Source organism: Microtus pennsylvanicus, chromosome 16 (assembly GCF_037038515.1).
Source record: "Microtus pennsylvanicus isolate mMicPen1 chromosome 16, mMicPen1.hap1, whole genome shotgun sequence".
NCBI lineage: Eukaryota > Metazoa > Chordata > Mammalia > Rodentia > Cricetidae > Microtus > Microtus pennsylvanicus.
In genome coordinates, this window is record NC_134594.1 from 27,261,552 (window position 1) to 27,286,812 (window position 25,261).

The following is a 25,261-nucleotide window of genomic DNA, read 5'->3' on the forward strand; positions in this document are numbered from 1 at the left end:
CCCAGCCTCTCATAGACAGTGGCTACTTTTTTCCCATGAGATGGTTATAAAGAGTGTAAGTTTAAATTTTTTCGCTATCTTTTGAGATCGAATCTCACTATACTGCCCAGGCTTGCTTTGAATGTACAATTCCCCTGCCTTAGTTCCTGAGAGCTGGCATACACCTCCATTGTGATGGTTTGGAATGAACCTCCCTCATCTCAAGACTTCTCTCACACCTCACAGGATGAGATAGGTGGAGGAGGGGTGGCGTGAGAGCAGAGACTTGACACAGCCCTGAATTCTAACACAGTGATTTGTGAAATCCAGCCTGACAGCCAACCTCCATTGTGGTATAGGCTCTGTGCTGGGCTCTGAGGCTGCTGTTCGAATTTCTATGTGGGTAAGAAGTTTTGTTGTTGTGGAAAACAGGGACAGACTACTCTGTATCCTTGCAGCCAATCCTTAAACCATTATCTAGCTATTATGCTCAACAAAGTTATGGCAACCTGTCACCAGTATCAAGTCCTGCTGGGTTAGACGGAAAGGTGATCCTCCCAAGGCCTTGGAAAGTTAGGGCTGTGTGAGAAGGTGCTCAGGTGAGTGGCAAACTCCTGCCCAGATGTACAATTAAATACTGTAATGCAGTTGGTTGTTTCAGGTGATGTATCAGTTATCTTTCTCCCATTGAACAGTTAGGAACAACTATTGCCAGAATCCAGAAGAGATTTTTCTCCAAGATCTGAGCAAAGCCGTTTATTAGAAAGAAGGATGTATTATGTAAGACCTTGCATTTCCACCATCCCTTCCCATTTTGTGTAATTAACTCTTCTCTCATTCTTTCTTGTTGCCTTGGCCTTTAGGTTGTGTGAGATGAGAGAGAGAGAGAGAGAGAGAGAGAGAGAGAGAGAGAGAGAGAGAGAAGACTGGTGTTGACTGTAATTCTCTTCATCACTTTGTCTAAATGAAAAGCCTTATTTGCATTCAATGGCAAACACAGACCTAGGCTTGCAGCCATCAAAGTAAAGTTTATCACCTAATGAGCTATGCTTACCCAAAGCTGATTCAGCCATCCACTGTTTTCCCATCTGAGAACTGTTCTTACTTATCAGAACAGTATGTGAGTAGACTTCTGTATGAACGCTCATCATGACTCATTGTATCTGTCCAATACAAATCGATACCCAGCTAAGGAACCCAGCTGCATCCAGGGGCTATTAGCCATTGGGCTGGAGCAGTGATTCTCAACTAGAGAGGTTGTGGCCCCTTTGGCAAACCTCTTTCTTCAAGAATATTTACATTATGATTCATAATGGTAGCAAAAGTATAGTTATGAAATAGTAACAAAAAGATTTTTGGTTGGGGGTCACCCCAGCATGAGGAACTTTCGGTCAGAGCATTAAGAGCATTGAGACCCACTGACCTAGAAGGAACCTTAGCAGAAGGGACTGGAAGCTATGAACAGTGCACTGGAATTCAGGGGTCCCTATTGGATAGAGTGCAGTGGAAAATTAAAATGCACAGTCCTCTGCTCTCACAAGTCAAGTGAACAAACAGAAAACTTCCTTATTGCACTTTGGCAACATTGAAGTGAAAACTTCGTGTCAGTGGCTTATTTTTCAAATCAGTTCTACAACAGCTGTGGACCCAATCCATCTTCAGTGTCTCCCTCTCAGCCAAATCATTTATCTATTCAAGGTATTTTTGGAGTCAATCCAATGTTTACTTGGAAATGACTGAGCGAATGACTGCACAAGCGAATGAATGTGGAGGCTAGAGAGACGGCTCAGCCGCTAGGAGCATGGACCACTCCTGTTGAGGATCCGAGTTTGGCTCCCAGCACCCATGTCAGGTGACTCACAACTGTCTGTAACTCCATTGCCAGGGGATGTGACACTTCTGGCCTCCTCGAACACTGCACTCATGTGCAAATGCAACCACACACACACATACACAAACACACATAATAATAACAATAAATGAATAAAAAAATAAGATCAATACTGCTTTGTTAGGCGATGTATTTTATCCTAATTACTTTAGAAATTATCCAATTAAGATATAATATCATAAACATACTTCTTTGATATACAAAGCAGAATTGGTTCAGAGATGTTATAAAACCATGGAAACATTGCAAAGGGAATATAGTCTAACTTTCTATCTTCTACATTCTCAAAAATCATTTAGGTGTAAGTCCTTTGCATTTATATGAGAGTGGTTTAGGGGAAAAAAAAGAAACTATTACTCCAGATAAATTTTTAGTGTATTCATGTTCCACAAAAAGATTTTATGTCTAAATCACTGTCTTGGCAAAAAAAAAATCATTCCCAAAATACTAGAATCTTGGAATAAGATGGGTAGGTAATTTAAATAGGCAACTGCCTAGATTAAAAAAAATAAAGCCAACATAGAGGCTGTTCCAGGCATAGCATTGTAATGTTCTTTCATGGTGTTTGGGAAACGACCAAGAAGAAAAGTTCCCACACTTGTGAGTGGGCCCACTTTGCACGGGATGACTGAACTACATCAAAATGACAAAAGTGGTGACTTCAAGGTCAAATGAAACACTACTTCAAGGTCAGATGAAACACTAGTTAAGAAGTAGTAGAGTGATGGACATCACTTTTGGGAGTGGGAGTAAAGGTCACAGCTAAAGGGATCATTTACAAAAAAAGCACACAGGGAAGTAATGACTTGATCACAGGTAAAATTCTAACAAATCTGGGGAAGAAGATGTCAAAGCCAAGGTTGCCTTTCAAAATGCTACTCCAGTTTTAATGAGGGCTTTCGGTTCTGTTTTCTCCTCAGACGCAAGTCTGATTATTTCCAGTTTTTAGAGGTGTGCTCAGAAAGACAATTTTTGTCCTTAAAGTTTCTAGGATTGTTTATACCATAGCATTATCATTAGTATACAAGAAGTCTTACATATTGTTGTACAATCTGGATGTGTTTTTAAAGAATTCGCTTAAGCCATGCTGTGGTAGGCGTGAAGGAAGTTCTATTCTTTCTTATTATGCTCCATCCATTTTATCTCTTCAATTAAAATAATTTTATAGTAATTTTTATTCTTTGAGAATTTCATATGTGTATGCAATATGATCTCTGCCCCCGTTTTTCCTACCTCCCCCAGTATCTGCACCAACATGCCTCCATCCCAACTTCAAGTCTTCTTTCTTCCTTTGATAACACACTAAACCAAATTAGTGCTTGTCCACTAAGTCCAATTGATTAGTGCATGAATGGGAGGTCACTTGCTGGATCATGGGACACTTACCAGTGGCCACATCCTCAAAGAATCATGTCTGTCCCTCCCTCCACAGCTATTAACTGCCAGTAACTCCTCAGTTATGAAATTAGGACTGGAGATCGCATCCTCAACCTGAGCAAGTCTTGTGCAGGTAACCATAACTGTAAAATAATTTCTATTTAGTGTATGCTTTTCCTGTGAAGGTATGCTTAGACTGGTTCCTTATCTAGTGTAATATATAGGAAAAAATTGTTCTTGTAGGGTTTGTAATTGTCATAGATCTGAGATTGAAACAGCTCTAAAATTCTTTACACCCAATGCCACCTATGCTTCAGCTTCAGAGCTTTTGCGTGTCCCCTAGACTGCTCCAGGGGAACAGGGAAGAGCTTGGGAAGTGACTGTACTGCCGATGATCAAGTTCACCCTCAGAGTGGGGCAGCTGCGGGCTGCTGAGAACAGGACAATGTGACTTGTCATCCCTCCCCCTGCCCATGCTACCCTGCCTTTTCAGTCACCCCCACGACCTCCCTCCTCATACACACAGACAGGCTTTCCAGTTCCTGCCCTGCTGTGATCCCAATCCCCTTCCCTTCCATTCTTCATTCCACTTCTCTATATGTTCATAGACATGCAAGATAAGGTAGTCAACGGATGTGCCTCTGTTTGTAACGTGGGTCTATAAATGTTTATTATTATTTGAGTGTGTGTGTGTGTGTGGCCTGTGCGTGTGTTTCCAACCTACAAAATGTATAAATGTTTATTATTATTTGAGTGTGTGTGTGTGTGTGTGTGTGTGTGGCCTGTGCGTGTGTTTCCAACCTACAAAACGTATGAACACTGCACAGTTCGTTCATTCTAACCAAGATCCCAAATTTATATCCACTAGAAATATCTAGATAATTGAGGAGTAGAGAAGAAAGGAATGCAAATTATCTGATATAGCCAATTTTCTGGGTTTGCTCATTCCAATATGCTGCAGACTAAAATCTAATCGATCCATAAAGTCATGCACATATGCACACACTGAAAACCACGTGATGACACAGCTTGTCTAGCAAGCCCCAGCATTAACAAAATAGTGAGCCAGGTGCTTTTCATATCCGTATCTTTATAAATGCATCCCTGCATTTGTTTAAAGTGAAGCCTCAGACAGCAAAGCCTCACAAGGGTGTATAAAATGCTACGTAGCTTGCATTTCTCTATAGAGATTCCAGCTCAGAGTCTTTGGCTTAAACATAAAACTTAGTTGTAACATTTGCTTGAGTTAAAGAGCCATCATTGCTTGTAATGCAGCCACAAGTAGAACTTAGTTGATTATATAGTATACAAATTGCACATGTTATCTGGATATTAGCCAAGTATTTAGTGTAACACATCCAGATGAATTTTGCCAAATAAATCCCACCATTCTTCCAGTCCTCAAAGCGTGATGAAGCTTTTTGTAGAAAAAAAGTGGGTATTTAAAAAGAATAATGCTTAGTAATTGCTAGCTTGTACTGGCTAAGTTTTGGAAGCGTTCAGTTTTGGTCATATGACATGATTTATGCCTTCTGACTATTGAGAGCAATGAGAGAAAGACCCAGTTTTCAACATTTATCCCCCTTAATGCAATACAGAATTTTTGATGGATCTAAGATAAATTAATTTTTTTAAAAAAAGCTTTGTTATAAAGGATATTAAGGATCCAAGATAGTGAAACATATCTATAATCCCCATAGTACATAGAGGATCATAGGTTCAAGGCCAGTCTGAACTAAAAATATAAGATGACCCAAGACACTGAGGAATTTGAATAAAGACTATATGTTAGATTATATCAATAGTAAATTTCCAAATGAAATGTTAAGAAAATAAGAAAGATTCTCAGGAAATATTATGTTGAAATAGCTAACCACATTAGCAACCTTCAAGTAACACAAAAGTGCATACATGTACGTATGCATAGAACTATGGCGGAACAAATGTGTCAATGTGTTAACATCTGGTTGCTCCAATCTAAGGCTATATGGATGGTCACTGTTAAGACTCTTGCAAGTTTTCATGAATTATTTGAAAGATTTCAAGAAAATATGCTTAGAATAATAATCTAAAATTTAGCCAAAACGTTAGAAGCTTCTAAAGAAAGTACGATGCTTCAGTAAGCATCAAAACGTTCAACCTTTTGCTGCTACCATTAGTTAGCTCAGGATGACCCTTATCTCACAGGTGGTCGCAGTAAGCAATTGCAGGATGGTTCCTGGTAAAGGGATCCTGTAGGGGAACCAGAAACCAGTGAGCCTTTCTCATGAATTCATTTCCATGACTATCCTCTGAAATGAATGTCCTGTGGATCCTCTGGGTAAAGGAATCCAGGCATGTTCCCCTGTCATCCGTCATATTCAGAGGCAGCCACAGATATCTCTCCTATAGCTTAAATACCCAGGCAAAGGCAGTACTATGAAAACATCCTAGTTCTACAGAGCAGGTGGACTCTGAGAGGCTTGTGGAAAGCCCACAATAGCTACTAAGGTCCAGGTTCAAAGTAGAGACCTGGGAAATAACAGTAGTAGATAAACGAGACAGAAATAGAGCCGTTACCTAGGCAGCCAAATAAAGCACACAAGCTGCAAACAGCAAGTTTCACAGACCAGTTATGTTTCTCACAGTCCCACAATGGGGACCACCTCCTGGATCATCCAGGTTTGGGTGAGTTCTCCAAAGTGGTAGGAGGCCAAACCAACATCATCCTACAACGTCTTCTATAGTCCAGGCTCAGAATTCTTTGAAACCGGGAGCCAGTAAATGATTTGTAAACTGAATCTAGTCAATTGCAAACACAGTTGTGAATAATTGGGAGCATGGATTGGAGAAGTGGGCTTTCCAGTCCTCGCTGATCACACAAGAGTGCAAAAAGGTACTCTTAAATGATGAAGACTGGACAAGCTGGAGTTGAGATGTAGATTACAAATGCCACCATCCCTACAAGAGGATAGATACTCTCTTCCCTGGATCTCTATGTAGATCAGAATAGCAGGGAATAGAGGATTCTGTGCTTTTCACTAGGGAAGTATGTTTCCCCATGGGACTTCTGAGGTCCTACTCATCCTATGTGTGAGAACAGGGTAGTAGAACTTGCTTTCCTCCCCTCTATATCATGCAGAGTGAGCTCAAAGGTCTGGCTTACAAAGAATATCGACACATCCCTTGTAACACTGAACAAAATAAATGATACACCAGGCTAGCTACAGACTGTGGGAGCAACTCAAGCCCTCAACAGCTTCTTATCATTTTAGATAATAACTCAAGACCACGCTCTGGCAAATGCAATATGGAAGCAGAAAAACAAGTGTTGGCTCAGTTCCCCTAGAATGTACTTCAACTTTGACATCAAAGAAGGCAACATTGAAAAATAACTGAAGATTATTTGCAGAAAACAAGACTACTGTATAGGTGACCTATGCGAAATAGTTATATATTTTTCTAAACTACAAGCAAATACAGTTTGAGAGAAATAATGAATAATCTTTTCTACAAGCTCATTGCCTTGTCCTAGTCATAAAAACAGTCTTGGTCAGAGATGAGCATTTAATCACAATTACCTGTTCTTCATTCTTTCTTGTTTTGTTGTTGAAAGCTGGCATGTAGGGATATATCATGAAGAAGAAAGTTATGAAGTAGAGGGAAGAGGCAGGGGATGTGTGGAAGGGCAATCCAATGATAGGAAGAGGGAGGGAAAGCCTGGATGCCTCTAGAAGAAAGAAAAGCTAGACAAATCAGTGGGGAAAACAGCAGTACCGCATGGAAGCTAGTTGTGAGAATTTGCTGGTAAGCAACATGTACAAGTTCTGGGAGAAAGGAAGAGGAAAAAGTACAGGGAGAGGGGGGGACACTGTTCATGTCTCTTTCCATCTTTATGACTCTTAAAGGTAGTTATTATTTTTGCTTTTTATAAAATGATGCTACAAGTCACTCATGCACTTGAGGCAGAGTTGGAATCTCCATCCCCATCCCTATGTCTTCATGTTCTATGTTCATTATATTTATTTTTTTCAGGAGGCTGAAAATGGGAGAGAGATCTTTTGAGACTGGAAGTCATCAGTGAGGAAATGCTCCGATTATGTCCCTCCTTCTATGTCTGTTGTGGTGTTCTCACTCTGCCTGAATTTAGGGTGGCTGTCATATCACTTGCTTAGAGCTAATGAAATGTAGGAATTGTGGCCTGTGTCATGACAGGGAACATGTGACCAGAGCAAGAGCTGCTATGCCCCACGCTGTGGCAGTGACTGTGTGTAAGGATCCCTGAATGAGCACAGCGACTGCCTTTAGCCCTTGCTGATGCTATTGGCACTGAACATTAACAGTGGCTAAACACTCCTTATGAGTTTTATTATTGACATGTCATCTACCTTGTGATAACTAATACAACATCTCAATCTACAGACAGCGGATTTTATGATGGGTCTCCAAGAACATGATTGCTAAGACGCCTAATTCTGAGTAGCAGCCACATGTATCGTATGTGTAATATGTTCACTAAGGATTTTGTATATTAAGAATTAGTATAGCAATCTACCAGTAAATAGAGCCAAACACATCCCTTTTGAATTTGAGTGTGATGAGCTGCTCAAGTACAAAGAAGTCTTCAGCAGAAACAAATGGTTTCTAGGGGGACAGGTGACAATGTTAAAAGCAACTTAAAGTTTAAAAAAAGTCTATCATAGAAATTAGGGTGAAGGCTGTTTCTTTTAGTTCAGAAAAACAATGCTTTTCAACATTCATTCAATAAATAGCCATTAATTATGAAATACACGGGGGAAGGATAAAAGACCATTATGTGCATACAGTCGGTGCGCATTTATTTTCCCTCATTTATTTTTGATAATTTCATAGAGTAGATTTTTATCATATTCTTTCCCATCCCCCAACTCCTCCCAGATCTACACCACAACTCATACCACTTCGTATTCTTTCTCTTAAAAAAAAGAAAAGAAATTAAAAAATGCCCTTAGAAAAACATGGAGTTTGTTTTGTGTTGGCCAAACATGCCCAGCCCTGGGGCCTGCTTTCGAGTGTGGCTGAGATTCCCAGTGGCACTTCATGGAAGAAAACTGATTTTCCTTCTCCCATAAGCTATTCTTTGCTTCGTGGTGGGGATATTTTGTGCCCACTTCCCATGTTGTGCTGGGACTGGTCTGGCTTGAGCCTGTGCGGGTCTTATGCATGCTGTCACAGTATCTGTGAGCCCACGTGTGTCTGTCCTGTTGTGTCTAGAAAAGACTGTTTCCTTGTGCACATGTTTCATACAGCATCTTGACCAAGAAATCTAAACAGACATGGTTTGTCCTATATTATATGTCGTAGGCTATGTTTCCAGCATAATATCCCCTCCCCCCCGTTACATCGAAGAAAGATGTTCCAGGCATACCAAACTGCTAAGAATTTCCCAATTAATTTTTCAGCACTTAGGTTTAATCTCATAATCTCCACCTACTTTCTCCATGCAAACTTCTGCTTCCCTCCTCTGTATTCTCAAACTGTGTTCTATATTCTCTCCATAAGCATTTATACATTTCAGAATGCCAGCTATATCTGCATGTCTGTGTGCTTTGATGGGCTGTGAATCCCTAGATGGAAGGAGTAACATTCCACTTACCTTGCTACCACAGAGCACACCTGTACAGGATCAATGATTATCTGCCAGACAATTGCATGAATGAGTGAAAGAAGAAAGAAACTTGAAGCTTCTTGGAGAGACAACCCATATCCTATTTTTACAAGCAGAAGAATATTTACTGAATGAATAAGTGATCCTGTATAAAATCATAGTTACTCAGAATGGCAAGTACTCAGAATATGCATGAGTTTCCCCTACGTTTTATAAAGAATTTATTTGTAGCAATAAAATTAAGCTTTGAGATACAGAGTAAGATCTGCACATACATCCTCACAACCAATTGTGGTTTTTGTTAGTCACCTACAAATCTGGGATTTTATCTGGTCGGTCATTACAGACAGCTAAGGAAGAAAGGGAAGGCTATGTTTGTAAAGCAAATGGAAGGGCATCTTTCAATTTGAGCACATCAGTTAGTGCGCTACCGTGGGCACCATCCTGGCTTTCTAATTTAAAATTGGGGATTGTAGCCATCTCTTCTTCTGTTTCCCACCTGAAGCTGAATTCGGTCCCTTACCTTCTTTAAGGAATTTCTTCAGTAATTCTTATAGGCCAATATTTATAAGAGCTTTTCATTATTGTTGGCAAAACTATCAATATCTAACAACCATCTCCCCAACACATACTTCAACCTAGACTGAGTTTATATCTTAAAGTGAGACAATAGATGGGAAATTCGCAGTTAAGAACTTGGATGTGCCAATGGCACAATGACACGTTCAGTTCCTAATGAGAATTCAGACTCTGCCATATTCATGCTGTTTTGGGTGGGGCTGTACCATTTCAAACCAGAGATGCTGTTAACGTAGATATGATTTCCTGAATGTTGGGAATCAGTCAGTCTCTCTCTCTCTCTCTCTCTCTCTCTCTCTCTCTCTCTCTCTCCCAGTTCTCACTGCCAAGCTTGGTTAAATGATAAACTGGACTCAGAGTGTGGGCATGGCCATGGTCACATCCCTAGGGAACTCCTGAAGAAGGAATTCTGGTGTCAAGGGACAGCTGGCCTCAGACTGTTATACCCTGTGGTCACATCCCAAACATTAGAATCAGAACTCAGGATCAGACTCTGGCTCTGCCTCATGCCATCCTGGAATAGCCAGTGGATGCCTAGATAGACTTCTTGAATTTAAACCAAGAACAAGCCATGCATGCTTGCTCAGGACTTCACCTAAGCCTGTCTGGGTCCTTTACACGAATATATTATCTGAAAGGGGTCCTGCCTATTCACGCACTTACAGCCTGAGCACCGTTGTTGGGTTTTCTAATCTATGAACCAACCAAAAGGCTTTGTTACTTTTCCTTTAGCTTTCATCATGAGCAATGATAAGAGTTAACAAAATTCAGGTGTATACCTTTTATTAATGCAGTTAATGTGATAATACCTACCAATATGATCCACTCTTGCCATTTCTTCCTGAAAATATGTTAAATGTAAAATTCACTGTATAAAACAGGGATGGTAAAATACAAGCACAGGGAAAAGTGTGAGTCTAGAGCTTTCATCAGATGAAGTCCAAATTGATCCTGCTGGAAATAGAGGCTGAACGAGAGAAGTTTTTACCTGAGATGGGCCCATCTTTACTCTTACAACGAATGGCAACCCCAAGGTTATTCAGTAACTCTCTCATACAGTTCATCATGGTGACCAATCATCTCCACTATCGCTCATCTGCCTCATTAAACAGAATAAAGGAAGACAGGAAGAGGAATTCAGGAAACTTGCAGATGACCCCATCAGTGGCGTTGCTGTTGTCTCAACACCGGACAGAGCTGTGCATCTCACACATGTCTAGTAAACATGCTAAGCTAAGCCGACCAAGAGCAAGCGAGACCAGAATCTATCTTACCTTACACCAAGCTTCTTCAGTGACAGTCATGTCTGTGCTCTGAGCTGCTTTTCAAAGAACTTTGTATTTCGAAGGGGAATAAACACGAGAAGTAAGCCCCCCCCCAGCTAAAAACACAAAATGGAATACTCTACCCACTTCCTAGAGCTCAGTGGCTCCAGAGTATTAGAAAAGCAGGCAACCCTTTCTCCATCTCCCCTTTGCCCAGCATATCAAGGTGATCAGAGCGTAGTCCCACTGGGCAACTTCACTCACAAACACCTCAACTTTCTCTTGATAAAGGTTTTGGGTGTATGTGGTGGGGGGGAACAAGAAACCTCTCTCTAGCAAAAATGAAGCACATTCAATTACAGACCCATATATAAGACCTACTATGGGCTAGGTCACAAAGTAATCTTATTTATAGTCTAGTTGGCCCGCTAAGACAATCACATATAATCCTTAACACAGTTTTAAGGACGATGTATTGCAGGATGGCACAAAAAGAAAATATTTCAAGAAAAGACTCAACAATCTTTCCTCTTTTCCATTGTCTGAACAGCGAGTCAGGGAACTAGAAAGCGAAAAGCACCCTAGAATAAACATCCTTAGGAGTGGTTCCTGGCTGGACCGGATGGCTGCCCATTCTCCTGTCATGGGTACCTGCAAGGGGAACCATGCCCATGACGGAGGCTCTGACCATCTCTAAGTATCTGGCTGCCAGTTAAAAGCCTCCGAACTGAGCGCTTCCGCAGAACGTTTTCCCCCAGGAAAATAAAGCGGCAGAGAAAAGGAAGGACATTAAGAAATAGACCCCGTCATTGGAACCTGGCATCAAACCCGAGTGAGCCCGGGGGACCAGACATCTGGGCACGCAAAGCGCACAGGCATAGTCCTGGTTTTCAACAACACGTTTCTGAGAATGAATGTGTCTCTCTGCTCTCTAGGGGAGGGGGCGCATTGCCTATTATTCCGTCTTAATGAGAATTCAAACATTTGCCCATAATCTGCGAACCTTTCTCTTGCCTGGGAGGCGCAAGGCTGCAGGCAGTCTCTCGCATCCTGGGAAAGCGAAGGATTGAGGGTGCATTACTTACCCAGAGAAAGCTCCGCCCGGGAACCCGAGTGTTCAGCGCCAGGGAAAAACTTATCCGGATTTGCAGCCACTGAAGACAGGTGAGAAGACTCAAGCGAATACAGCACAGAGCAATGCCAGCCGTCAATGTCTGCGTGGCGAGTCCCCAGGAAGGAACAAATGACCCTAGAAATAAAGAAAAGCTCACACACGCCGCAAAACCCACACAAAAGGCACCAGAAACGTATTACAAAGTGTACACAGTAGGCAGCGGAATTAACCTTTGCAGCGGTGGACTGGAGGGCCGACTTTCCTGACTCCCCATGCAGGGAACCACGCAGGTCATTCAGGGGCCAAGGACATTGCAAACTGGGCCCCAGGTGGATCCAGCTGTAGCTGGCTATGTGTCCCTAAGACCCTGAGAGCTGGGTTGCAGGGCCTGCTTTAGGACCCTAAGGATGCGTCCAGCTACAAAAAGGAAAGATTCAAAGGTGTTCCACAGCAAGGAGCCAAATCTCAAGTAGTCCCAGGAGAGACGGGGGAATGAAGTCCAAAGCTAAGGGATCCCACTGCCACCCTAGGTGGGGCATCCGGCGGCCCTCTCTGGGAACGAACCCACTGCCATTGCTCCTTGCCCCCTACGTCTCAATTCCCCACTCTTGGTCCCGGGCTCACTGACTTGCGGATCTGGACTCTGGCGTTGGGGTGGGGCGGCGGCCCAGCCTCGGAGCTGCGCGCCCGCCGGGCGGTCCCAGGGAATGCACCGCGAGCGAGCGGACGCGATCAGAGCGCACAGGCGGCGGGCTCAGTGGGAGTGGGCACCCGCCTGGCTGTGCCCGGCTCTGCGGCGTCCCTCCGCCCTCAGGGGCCGCGCGACCAATGGCTGAGAGCCGGGCCCACTCCCAGCCTCCTGGCAGTCGGGGCGCTCAGGCGCTAGGACAGCACCAGGCTCTGACGAGGGAGGAGCTTACACCATGGCTGGAGGAAGTGGAGGCGTTTGCGCGGGGAGCCCCATCTGGGGAAGGCAGGTGTGGTGCGGTGAACTTTGGTGGGGGTATATGGTGGGGCTGAGGTTTCTTTTAGGCGCAGGGGAAAGCATCCCCTTCCTTCCAAAGTTTCTCCTCTTATGTCTTTAGGAGCCCTATGTAGCCCCCACTCCCAAAGGCGAGCTGTGTGGGGACATCGCCTCCTCCTATGACGAATTTTACCTTAGACTCCCCCACCCCCCGTTTAATCTTTCTTCTCAACTCCCTCTCAGTCTGAGAAACCATCAGATGAATGAGTAGGACCTTGGTTTCTATGAGTGCTAGTCACAGATAAGTCTCTGTGAACAACTGTCACAGTCATATAAAGGAATTCTGGAACGGGAGCCTTCCACGCCTGGGCTTCCTTCCACGCCTGAAGGTATTTCAGTCGAGATGGGTGCCTTTTACTCAGACATCCAAGGGCCCAGTTGACTCCCTGGTCTATGTGCTCTGAAGCATCAAGTCCTTTGGTCACTTTCTATTGATGGATTTCCACCCCGAGACCCATTTTTCTATGCCTGAAAGCAATTAATTCAACAGAGCACTGGGATGCTGAAGTCTCTATGAGCATGTGCACATCCCGCTGTTCATCAGTGCCCAGCTCCTGGACCACACGACTTCTGTCCATGCTTGTTGATTTTCCAGATAGAAACAGGCAGGGAGCTAAACTCTGAGGTGGCAAGCTACTGTGAGTAAAGACTGTGCTGGGTCTCTCCTCCTCCTCGTCCTCCTCGTCCTCGTCCTCGTCCTCGTCCTCGTCCTCCTCCTCCTCCTCCTCCTCCTCCTCCTCCTCCTCCTCCTCCTCCTCCTCCCACTCCTCCTCCCACTCCTCCTCCTCCTCCTGGACATGTGAGACTTTTCTACATGGGTCTGCATGGGCCTCATTTAAAATGCAGGGGTGGGGACGAATAGCTCAGAGTGCTTGCCCAGCCAAAGAAGGTTCTGGATTTCATTCTTAGCACCACATAAATTCAGCATGGTGGTGCCTGCTTGTACTCTCAACAACTCCAAAGGTGGAGGCAGAGGATCAGAAGTTCAAGGCCATCTTTAACTACCTAGCCAGTATTAGGGCAGTCTTGTCCACCTATCTCATTTCAAATAAAATAAAAACTGCAGAAAGGCTTAATGAGCTGTATTGTCAAGAAGGCAATCTCAAGGAAGCTTATCTCCCAACATTCGTACTCCAAAGCTCGCCCACTTTGTGTTGTTTGCTTTTGAGACAAAGTCTCACTCTATAACCCAGACTGGTCTGGGATGCCCTGTGTAGTAGCCCAAGCCAACCTCTAAATTACGATTCTTCTGCCTTAGCTGACGCGTGCTTACCATACCTGGTTGGTAAACCTCACCCATTTGTTCATTTGACACCTCCACGGGTTCTGTTCCGTCATCTACCTCTGTGCTGGTTGGTTTCGTTGTCATCTTAACACAAACTAGAGTCAGAACCTCAACTGAGAAAATGACTCCATCAGATCTGCCGATGTGCATGTCTATGGGGGCGTCCTCTTGATTAGTTGTTGTGTGGAGGGACCCATGGGCAATGCTACCCCTGAGTAGGTGCCCCTGGGTTATATAAGAGGACAGGTTGAGCAAGCCAATAACTAGTGCTCCTCCACGGCCTCTGCTTCAGTTGAGCCCCCTGGTTCTTGTTTGAGTTCTTCCCCTAGCTTCCCTTCATGATAAACTGTAACCTATAAGTCAAATAAATCCTTTTCTCCGCTAGTTGCCCTTGGTCATGATGTCTGTCGCAGCAACAGAGATGCAGACTAGAACAGCCCTGTACTGACTGTTTGGTGAATTCTACCTTTCATCTTCATGTATCCTCTTCCTGAACAGTAATATGCATTACATCGGGTTGTTATATCCAGGAATGTTTTACCATTGAGAGAGAAGTTCTCTCTGCCTCCTAAAATCATGCCATGAAGCCAGTTGACGTTTCTTACACATCCCCTTGGAAACCCTGAGGATTCAGAGAGGAGGGTTAAGCCTGTCAGCCTTCAGGACAGTTGTCCTCAAACCTATCTGTGTCTAAGATCTCTAGTCCCAGCCCTGTAGTAGTCGGCTCCCACGCTCCATGTGATTCTAGCTCAGGGTCTCCATTGAGAATCCTGCAGAGGCCCTGTAAACTTCAGACGGGGAAGGAGCTGGTTGCTGCCTGAGGGCCTCTCTCTCTCTCTCTCTCTCTCTCTCTCTCTCTCTCTCTCTCTCTCTCTCTTTCTCTCATCATAAACTGACTTCTTTTCTCACATTGGCTTTAAACAGGAGACATCAGATTGTCACTTGGTCCCTTTTGGAAGCTCTGAGAAAAATTTGCTGCATGGCTTTCCTTTAGATTCTGGCTACCCTGATGGCTCTCAGCTTGTAGGCAGATGGCTCACCCCAATGGCCACCCATCTTCATTATCATCTTTTTTGTGTTTCTCTTCTCCTTTTCTGTGGACAGTTTTTACTGGCTCCAAGTTCCACCCTAGCCTAGCAAGACAACATTTGACAGTCTTAACTAGACCTTCAGAGATCCTCAGAGCATACATTCATAGATTCTGGCTGTACATATATTTTGGGGCGAGACCACTCACCCCATTATAGAAAGTTAGTGATTTTTTCCAAGTTCTTTGCTTTGGGGCTTTGAGGCTAGGACATCCTGCCCTCCCAGTCTGACATCAGGTACATTCTAGCGATGTTAGGCTTTTTAGCTCATTATCAAAGTCAATTTGCTCACATCACACGAGAAAATGGGGCCCTCAAAGATGGCCTAGAGACACATGCCAGTGTGTCTTTGTATTTTCGTTAGTTGTGTATAACTTTTCTTTATCCTGTTTCTTTAAAATAAAATGGATTAATAATTGCATCCTCTATTTTAAATGATATAAAACTCTTCTATTGCCTCCTACGGCACTGAAGAACTGGATGGTCAGTTGATATGAATCAACTCTCCTCCTTCTCCTCCTCTTCTTCCATGAACAAATATCTAGGAAGCATTAATGGAACTTGTGAGCAGACTCTGGAGATGTAGCTTCTGGTGAGCTTGAAGCCTAGCTCTTCACCCAATTCAGTTTTATTCAGAAATGGGTGTTGAAATCATGTGGAATTTGGAATAATAATGAATCATTAAAGCCTGACGCTGACGCTTGCTGTGTGTGTGATGGTGATGTAACTCAATTATACAAAACTCTTGGAGCCTCATTTTTTCTTGATTTATAAACTGGATAGAGTAGAGTCTGTTGTATGAAATTGTTGTCAGGGATGTTTAATGTACACACTTGCAAAATGGTACCAATGTGCCTGGTTCTTAGTTACAGGTGAGTGTTACGAGAACCAAAAAAAAAAAAAATCTCCTTTTAAGAAAGACAAGAAACCACATCCTAAAGCCAGTACCCTAAAGCTATCGGCAGAATGAATTCCCACAACAGGTCAGAATACAGTGCACACTTGAAATATTACCTCTGGGGCTAGAGAAATGACTCAGTGGTTAAGAACATTGGCTGCTCTTGAAGAAGATCTGGGTTTAGTTCCCAGGACCCTAATCTGTAATTTCAGGGGTCCTGATGCTCTTTCTTCCAACTTCTATGGGGATTGCACACATGTACCAAACAGTAAACACATGTATATGCAGACAAAACAACATGAAATAAAAACTTAGAAAAATCCCACCTTTTCTTCCTTGCTACCATTAAAGCAATATTCAAAGTTTCTCTGTCCATTCACTGATATCCTTCTAGCTTATCAGAATCTTACACGCCCTGTTGCTCTCCAGCACGGTCCCCTTTCGATGCCCCTCCCCCACATCTACCTTCTATTTCCTGCTTCCACCTTTCGGTCTTCAAGCAATTTCCTCATCCCACCTACCCCAGTTTCAGAAACCAGTGCTCTCTGAAGATATTGAGAAAACATAACTCTAAGGAAATTATAGATCATAACAAATTTTTATGACGCGTCAATGTATCTTTTCTATTGTTTAAATTGTTATAGTCCCCAAAGTACGGAGAAGTTTATGGTATCTGATGTTACATAAAATGTTCTGGTCTGTGGGTTCTGTTAAATCCAAGAGTCGTTTTGCGAGCATCTTCTGGCGTCCAGGAATTAAGGATATAAGAACCAAGGAGACTAAGCACAAGCCCTAAAATTTGCACACACGAGCCAGAAAGACAGACACGTCACAAAACATGCTTTAAATGACCTTGTTTTTATGCGTGTTTCGTGGCTCATGTGAAAGAAATCCCTGCACAATTTTGTGATACTCTCTTGTCTTGGCCAATGATGCCCTCCCTACCCACAGTCCCCTCTAAGTGAGCAGCCACATTCTCCTTCCTGAGCAAGCCAGCTGGAGGGGGATGGATGTGGAACAGAAAGGCAGCCATGTCTGAGTTACTGGAATTGGAATTGACCTCTCCATTTTTTTTTTTGTAGCTTTGCCCTATACTACAGCTCCACTGCTTGAGACTCAGTGGCAAGTGGAATGCATGTCTCAACAAGGAAGTCTAAGAGTCCATGTACTCTTCCTCCGTCTCAACGTGTAATCGCTGGGACAAGAGCACGTGATCTAGACTTGGTCTATCTAATGTATATTCCTTAGCCCTGGAGTTGGGAGCTGGGCTCCTAGGATGAGCTCCCTCTGGTGGTAGTTAAACCAGTGTAGGATTGTAGGACCCACCAGGACAAGGGGATGGATGGATGGTTAGCGACCTGTGGTTCTAGTGTCCAAGGATCAGTTCCAAGTCACAGCGCCTGCTACTGGGATGGCAGGAGACTCCCCTCTCTGCTAATTCACGGGTGTGATTCTGGCTTCTTTGTTTCTATTCATTTGTCTGCATCCCTGATCATTAAAACATACCAAGCAAATTGATTTCTGTTGCTGAAGCTGGCAATACTTTTGGCTAAAGCCTGGAACAGGCTGTGCTTCAACAAGAAAGACAATTAACTGATTCAGATAACTTCTCTTCTTATGGTATTTGAGTCATAAATATTAGGATGTGTTCATTAGCATCTAGAACAGATGCTAGAAACACACACCGAGGCTTTGGGTCAGCACAGCTTGGCGAAAGGCTGAAATCCTGAATAAATAGAGATTACAAGTGAGAAAAATTGCCAGGCGTGGTGGCGCTTGCCTATAATCCCAGGGTTTCGGAGGCAGAAGCAGGAGGATCTCGGTGAGCTTGAGGCCAGCCTGGTTTACATAGGGGCAGCCAGGTTTGCAGAATGAGACCCTGTCTCAAAATTAAAAAAAAAAAAAGTTGTGAATTAGCGAAGAACACAATCCATGCTGAGGAGAAAAGGGAGAAACAACGGTTACCTGGGAGCAGCAGGCCAACAGAAACCGAGCATAGCGAGGGTAAGGGAATGAATGAGTCACCCTCTTCGGGGGGGGGGGGGGGGGGGGGGCGGTCAGCTAAAGCTCAGGAGATCTTCCTGGAGGCCGGAACTGTTTTCCTATTTGTGAACTGCATTTGCGTTTCTAGGAAGCTGAGCAGCTCTGGCTATTTGTGAGTTCCCATTTGCCCTTATTTGGGCACATGCTTTCCAAGCTCCCCAGTTATCTGAGACAATTAGGCAATGTTCCGTCCTATATGCACCACCTCAAAAGTGACAGCGATGGGACAGGACCCTGCAATGGCTGTCGTCTGGAGTCGCTGATGCGCCTCTCAAGTTGCTGCTTGTCCGGAATCCCCCCCGCATCAGAGCCTGCATCTGAACTGAACGACTGCGTTCAGGAATAGTGTTCCACAGGAGGCCCTCCTAAATGGCGTTCCATTCCACAAAGAGAAAGAAGAACCACAGTGGTTCGTTTGTTTTTTTTCTCAGCACTGACTCCCCGGACTGACTTTGCCGTCTTAGGAACCAATCATGCAGACACCTCATTATTTCCTATCTTCTTGCTGTGTCCGCTCCCTCTCCCATGCCATCTCCTCTCCCTCCTCCTCCCTTCCTCCCTTCCCAGGCCTTCAAACTGGCAGTGCTTCTTCAACATCACCAGAGGCATCTACTCAGCATCCTTGCTGCTTTCCTTGCCTGACTGTCCCTGTGCCTCAACTTCCCTCCATCTTCAGCTTGGGCTCCAGCTCCTGTCATCCCAGGAGACTCTCAAGCAGGAGCCCATCAGCCTAAAATGACTCACAAGGTGAGGTCCTTGCAAAGACACTTCGTGTCACCGGCCAGCTTCACATCAACTACTTTTAAGTTGATGTATCTGAGATGCTGCTGCATCTGAGAAAGGCACAGGCATCCTTCACTCCAGGTCCTATTACTGTATATCCAACTGTACTGCCAAACCTTTAGCATGCTACGTGAAATTATACCACCACATTATTTAGAAGAGAGTTTTCTTAAAACTAACTTAAACTCTTGAGACTTCCCATATTGCTTCTTTCCTATGGATTTTTTTTTTTAAGGAGAAATAGTCTATCTTTGTCATTTGTAATGTTTTAAATTCAGACATTGAATAGGATACTGTAGAAGGAGAAAAACAATAGTTTTCTTTAATGGTTTTGACTCTTTTATCTTCACCCCATCTGCAATAAAAGTTTAGTTCTGAAAATGAAACAGAGGAATCTTCAAGAAACGCCAAAAACCAAACCCACATACTTGAAATGTTTACCTTATCCAGTCAAGACTTTTCCCCTTGAGCTGTCTGACAAATACAATTAGAAACTTTTGAACAACTAGAGTTACCAAAGAATTACAAAGACATTGGCAGAGGGCCCCCAAGAAGCTCTGCTAATGACATCTTACATTGTGCTGTTTATCACAATTAACAAAACAATTAATGTTCCCATCTTAGTCATGGGTCATGTTTTATTCAGATTTTCTCAGCTTTTAATAGGTACCAGTCTGGACCGCATCCAAACTGCCATATCACATTCTCCATCCTGTCTCCTTGGGCTATTTTTGGCTGTGATGTTTCCTTAAAATTCTTTTGTTTCATGACCTTCCCAAACTAGAACAGTACTGACTAGGCGTTTTATCAAATGTCCTCTCGTAGGCATTTGCCTGCAGTTTTTCGTACAATTTAACCAGTTTTAGATTTGTGGGGGTCGGGGGGAGACCCCACGGGCCACCACCATCTTGTTTATCAGCACCAACTTTGCCCACTCTGCTGAGCTGGTGTTGGGCAGTGACCTCCGCGAACAGAACTCTAAAGTGATTGCTGAGTTGACAATGGTAAAAGCCCTCCCTAGAGCTTGTGGTTAGCCGAAATAAGAAGAACCTCGGAAACACCAGAGTCAAATAAGTTCACTTGTTGATTCTTACGGATCAGTACCATGCTTTGTACGCCCGGCAGTTTTTGAAGATTGTTTTCTTACTTACTTGATTTGTGCTTTTGAAGACAGGGTCTTGGGAAGCTGTCCTGGAACTATGTAGCCTAGGCTGGTCTCAAAGTCACAGAATATCCTAGTTTCAGTGTCTCAAGAGCTAGGATTGTAGGTGTGCACCACTACACCCAACTAAAAAATTACAAGCTAAAATGTTTATGTGCTGTGAATTGCTAAGATTTTTTGAGAAGACAAACCTCCTTGTAACAAATAATAAAAAAATATATTCTAATTTTGCTAGTAATCTTAGGCTACAAAATATTTAATGATTTCTTCTAAGTAACAAGAAATATTACCACAGTTGCTTGCTGGTTGGTAAGTTTTCAACAGTAAAAGTTGCTAATTTTTTTCTTTCATAAGATCAGAAGACGAGTCAGAATCTATTATTAGGAACCTCTACAGCCAACAAAATTAATGGAAAATTATATATTTTTTATTTATTTGTTTTTGTTCTTAGAGCGAGGGTCTCCCTAAGAAGTCCAGACTGGCCTTGATTTCATAACCCTCCTGTGCAGGCAGGGCTCTCAGATACTGGGGTTATGAGGCAAGAGCCATTGGGACTGGTTCAAAATTCTGTTGTCATATTAATTCTTTAATATTTATTTCAGAAAAGATAAGAAACAAGCTAGATGCATGTCTAGAAGACACAAAGGAAACCATGCACATATCATTAGTCTCTTCTTTCATGAAGGGCTGCCATTGTAGTTGACCATTGCATAGTTTTAGAAAATCACCATGGAGACAGGACATTGCTGCCTTGTTTTTACCATAACTGATTAGGAAACATCATATTGAGTTCGTATATTGATTTCATTAGTGAATAGTGTCACAGAAACCTTTCAGCGATTTCTCGCTATTTTAGTAACATCTTCAGTGCACATGAAGGACAGTTTTAAAATGGAGTCAGCCTCTGCTAAAGACATTGAAGTATTAGCTCCCCGCCTGACTTGTCAGATATTAGGTTTCTCGGTTGGATCGCATGCAAAGTTTTCTCCATAGATTGAGTTAGCCATTTCTGTCATTTTAAAGTGCTGTTGAAACTTATAAAAACCGTGTGATCCAAAGGAGCCAGACACGGGGCCTATGAGTCTTTCTGCACAGCTTCTTACAACCACTTGTGACTTACAACCCCTTACAAACAACATTTGTCTCCAAATAACAGTTTTCATTTTTAAAATGAGATGTGATAAGAACAACCCACGAAAATACGGTTTGGAAAAAAGTGTTGTGATATGGGGGTCTTTTGTTTGTATCCCTGGCTGGAACTTACTGCGTAGATCTGGCTGGCCTTGAACTCGTGGCCATCCTTCTGCTTCTGCCTCCCTGGTGTGCAACCAAGGGTGTGCACCACTGTACCCAGAAAGATATGTGTGATGAAATCAATATTTCTGCTTTGAGTTTTCTATGTATTTTTGTGAAAACCAGGATTAAAGGAAGTGCCTCTAAAGGAAATACCAAGTATAATTTATGTTCAGACAAGTCTTATAAGGCTTTTTTGACATATGTCAAAGACATTGGGAAAGAAATGATTCTAATAGCTGAATAACAAACACGTTGGCAAATTAGAAGACTCTTTCCTGTTACTGTTAGTAATTGCTGATATCTGACACCTCGATAATAGATTCTTACATAACTTATTCTGACTTTTAATTCAGGAAGGTTTCACGGAGTTGATCCTCGTGCCATTTAGTGTTAGCTGTCAACTCGACGCAGCCTAGGCTCATGGGAAGAGAATCTTTATAAGGAATGATCTAGACCAGGATGGCCTGTAGGCATGTCTTCAGAGGGGTAGCCTTAACTGTTAATTGGTGTAAGACACAGCCCACCGTGGACAGCATCATTCCCTGGGCAGTGGGTTCTTAACAAAGTAAGAGAGGAGAAAGCTGAGCACAAGCAAGAATTTGTGTATTCTTCTTTTGTTCTTGACCAAGGAGATCATGTGAATCTCTGCCTTGAATTCTCCAAAACTGTGGCCTGTGGCTTGGAATTGTGAGGCACGTAGACACTTTCCCCGTCAGTTGTGGCCTGTGACTTGGAATTGTGAGGCATGTAGACTCTTTCTCTATACGTTGCTTTTCATTAGCGTGTTCATCACAGCACAGAAATAAAGCTAGAACAAGTGTCATTGTTATTAGACTTCTATTGTTTGAGTATCAGAGAAAGCTTCTGAACATACACGTATCAGTAAAATATGGGGATTAACAATGGTTTATATTTTCTGCAACAACCCAGAAATAAGTAACATTTAATCACTGATGAAATAGTGATGATGATGATGATGGTGATGATGATGATGATGATAACAATAATGTATTCCCATTTACTCTCGTGGTTTCATTGAAACATTTTGCCCATTGTCTCCATATTGCAACAACTTGGTTCCAGTTTGTGACACTGTTTCCAGAGGTTTAGGCGATGTGGTCTTGTTGAAAGAAGTATGTCACTGAAGACAGGCTTTGAGATGGAAAAGCCTCTGCTGCTTCCAGTTTGCGGTCTCTGCTTTGGTTCCTGGTTCTGATGCCATTGTCACCATGCCTCTCTTCTGTCATCACAGACGTGAATTCTCCCTTCTCTAAGTTTCCTTGGTTATGGGTTTTTTTTCCAAAGCAACAAAAATATAACTAAGACACTGACTTTGGCTGTCCTCATCCTTCGAAGAGAGAGTCCAACAAAGTGTTAGCTTTTATGTTTTAGTAGCTGTTAAATTAGGTTTTAAACATGTTTTGACAAAACATTTGAATAGGTAAACAGTCTAACTACTTTATTATAATTGCAGTAGCAGCTCGGTCTGAAAGAAATGTTTTACTATCTAGAACCCTATGCTCATAAAAACAGAAAATATATATTAAGCTTCATTTTATGTACATATTTGTGCAGAGAAATGTGTGAGGGTGATAAATAAAAGTCCTATGAGTACAGAAATATAAAATTCAATTACGGGGGTAGGTGTGAAGGGAGTGGACTGAAAGTACAGGCTCAAATAGAAAGAGGATGAAAATTTTCAAATTAAGAAACCCTTTTCCATGTATTTTTAAATGGATGATGGTGGGTACCAAAATTATATGGAATTTAAATTCATGGGTTAGTCTTTAAAGAGTGATAGATAAAAGTATGTCTTATATCAAAAAGTCTACCACATTTAAATTTACAACAAAGCATTTCTGTATGACGGTAAACACGTGTGGGAGGTGCGTGGCTTTCCGAAACTCTTTCAAGAAAGGAGTCGAAGAGCATACAAAATGGGTGCGCTCCTCTCCAAAGGCTTTCCTTTCCTGTGTTTCTCATTTCTGCTATTACATGCATCAGGACGAAACCAGCACATCGACTCATTTCTGGTTAAGTTCAGTTGTCTAAGAGCCCACTGTGATTCTGTGCTGGCGTGCACACACACACACACACACACACACACACACACACACACACACACACGGGGAGGGGGGACAGGGCAGAGATAGAGATAGTGCGACAGAGACATAGAGAAACATGACCCCTCTAAGAAGTGTTGTAAGTCACGCAGTCATCCATCTCCGGTTCCTGGATTCCCTAGAAGTGAGAATTAATGACTGAAGAGAATTACGCAGCATAAGCATCACCTGCTTAGTCTGTTTACAATTTAAGATTATTGTCACGTGACTTGCATCCAAAAATTCGAGGATAGGATTCTACTAACTCGTGGTCAAGTAGTCTATAGATTTATTTTGAAAGCCATTATCACTCTACAGTGAGAGGCTTTGTTCAACATGTTGTTTACTATCAGTGTGTGTGTGTGTGTGTGTGTGTGTGTGTGTGTGTGAATGCATGCAGGTGCCACAGTGTGCATGTGGAAGGCAAAGAACAGTTTTGTGGGGTCACTTCTCCCACTTTTCTGGGGGTTCTGGGGGTTGAAGTCAGGTCTTTGGGCTTGAAGAGCAAATGCATTACCGAGCGAGCCTTCTCACCTCTCCCCCACGAAGATGTTACTTTGATTGACATGTATAGGAAGTGCCAGCTTCCTACGGGTAAGCTATTAGAAAAGTTTTAAAAGCCTTTTCAGAAAACTGCATATATTCTTAGACAAGCGTTCCCAACTGTAGCTGTAGAGAGGAGAAAAGTGGCATTTTCCTAAAGGTAAGATGGAATTTGGAATCTGAAACTGTATCCATGAACTTTACAGAATTCTGCCATGTTGAAATTTCCCAGCCCGTCTTCTGTTCTGAATGTGTGTTTTACCTGTGGTCATAACGTGTCAGCTCACCGCATTGTGTAGATCTTCCACGTGTTGGTGTATTGGGTTACACAATAAACCTCAATGTTTGTTATTCTTTCTGCTAATCTCATCAGAAGCATTTTTGAGCTTTAAGATCTGCCAGGTCTCCCGCGACAGATGTGCCTGTCAACAACCCCAGTTCCTAAGGAAAGCTTGAATCCTCGCATTGGCAGCAAACACTACCAGGCTTCTTCCTTGAAGTGATGTCTCACTCCAGTCCGTTGTGGAGAAAGTGTCTGCCAACTAACAAATCGAAATGAATGAGGCTCTTGGCTGAACCAGATGTAGGTTGCGCTCCTGGTAAAGAGTGACCGGTTCTGATCATACCTGGTTTTCCTTTGAGAAAACCACCACATGTTATCAAGCACCAGTAGTTTTTGTTTGTTTGTTTATTTCACATGTTCCAATCTGTCAAAAAGAATATCAAAAAGCCTCCTCAAGGGTTGGTATTTACTTAGTAAAATTAATTTTGCATTGCTTGATCAAAAGAAATTTTAAAACGGACATCTTCTGTCCTTTTCTTATCAACCAGTGAGTGGCTGTGGAGGGCAGCCTAAGAGATGCCCACAGACACCGAGCCAGGACGCTTACCACTCATGCCCATTATCCTGGTTCGCCCTAAGCCGACAGCAGCTTTACCCGCCATTGTGCTCCCCCCACCAGTGCGAATACCAATAGCATGAAAAGGGCCAATAACATCCCAGGACCTCTATGCACATAGTTCTGAGCTTTCGAATATTCTGAGGACTCTCACGTCCACGGCTCTTAATTCTGTATTAAGGATGTGCTAGCTGGGCGGTGGTGGCACACGCCTTTAATCCCAGCCCTTGGGAGGCAGAGGCAGGCGGATCTTTGGGAGTTCGAGGCCAGCCTGGTCTACAAGAGTTAGTTCCGGGACAGGCACCAA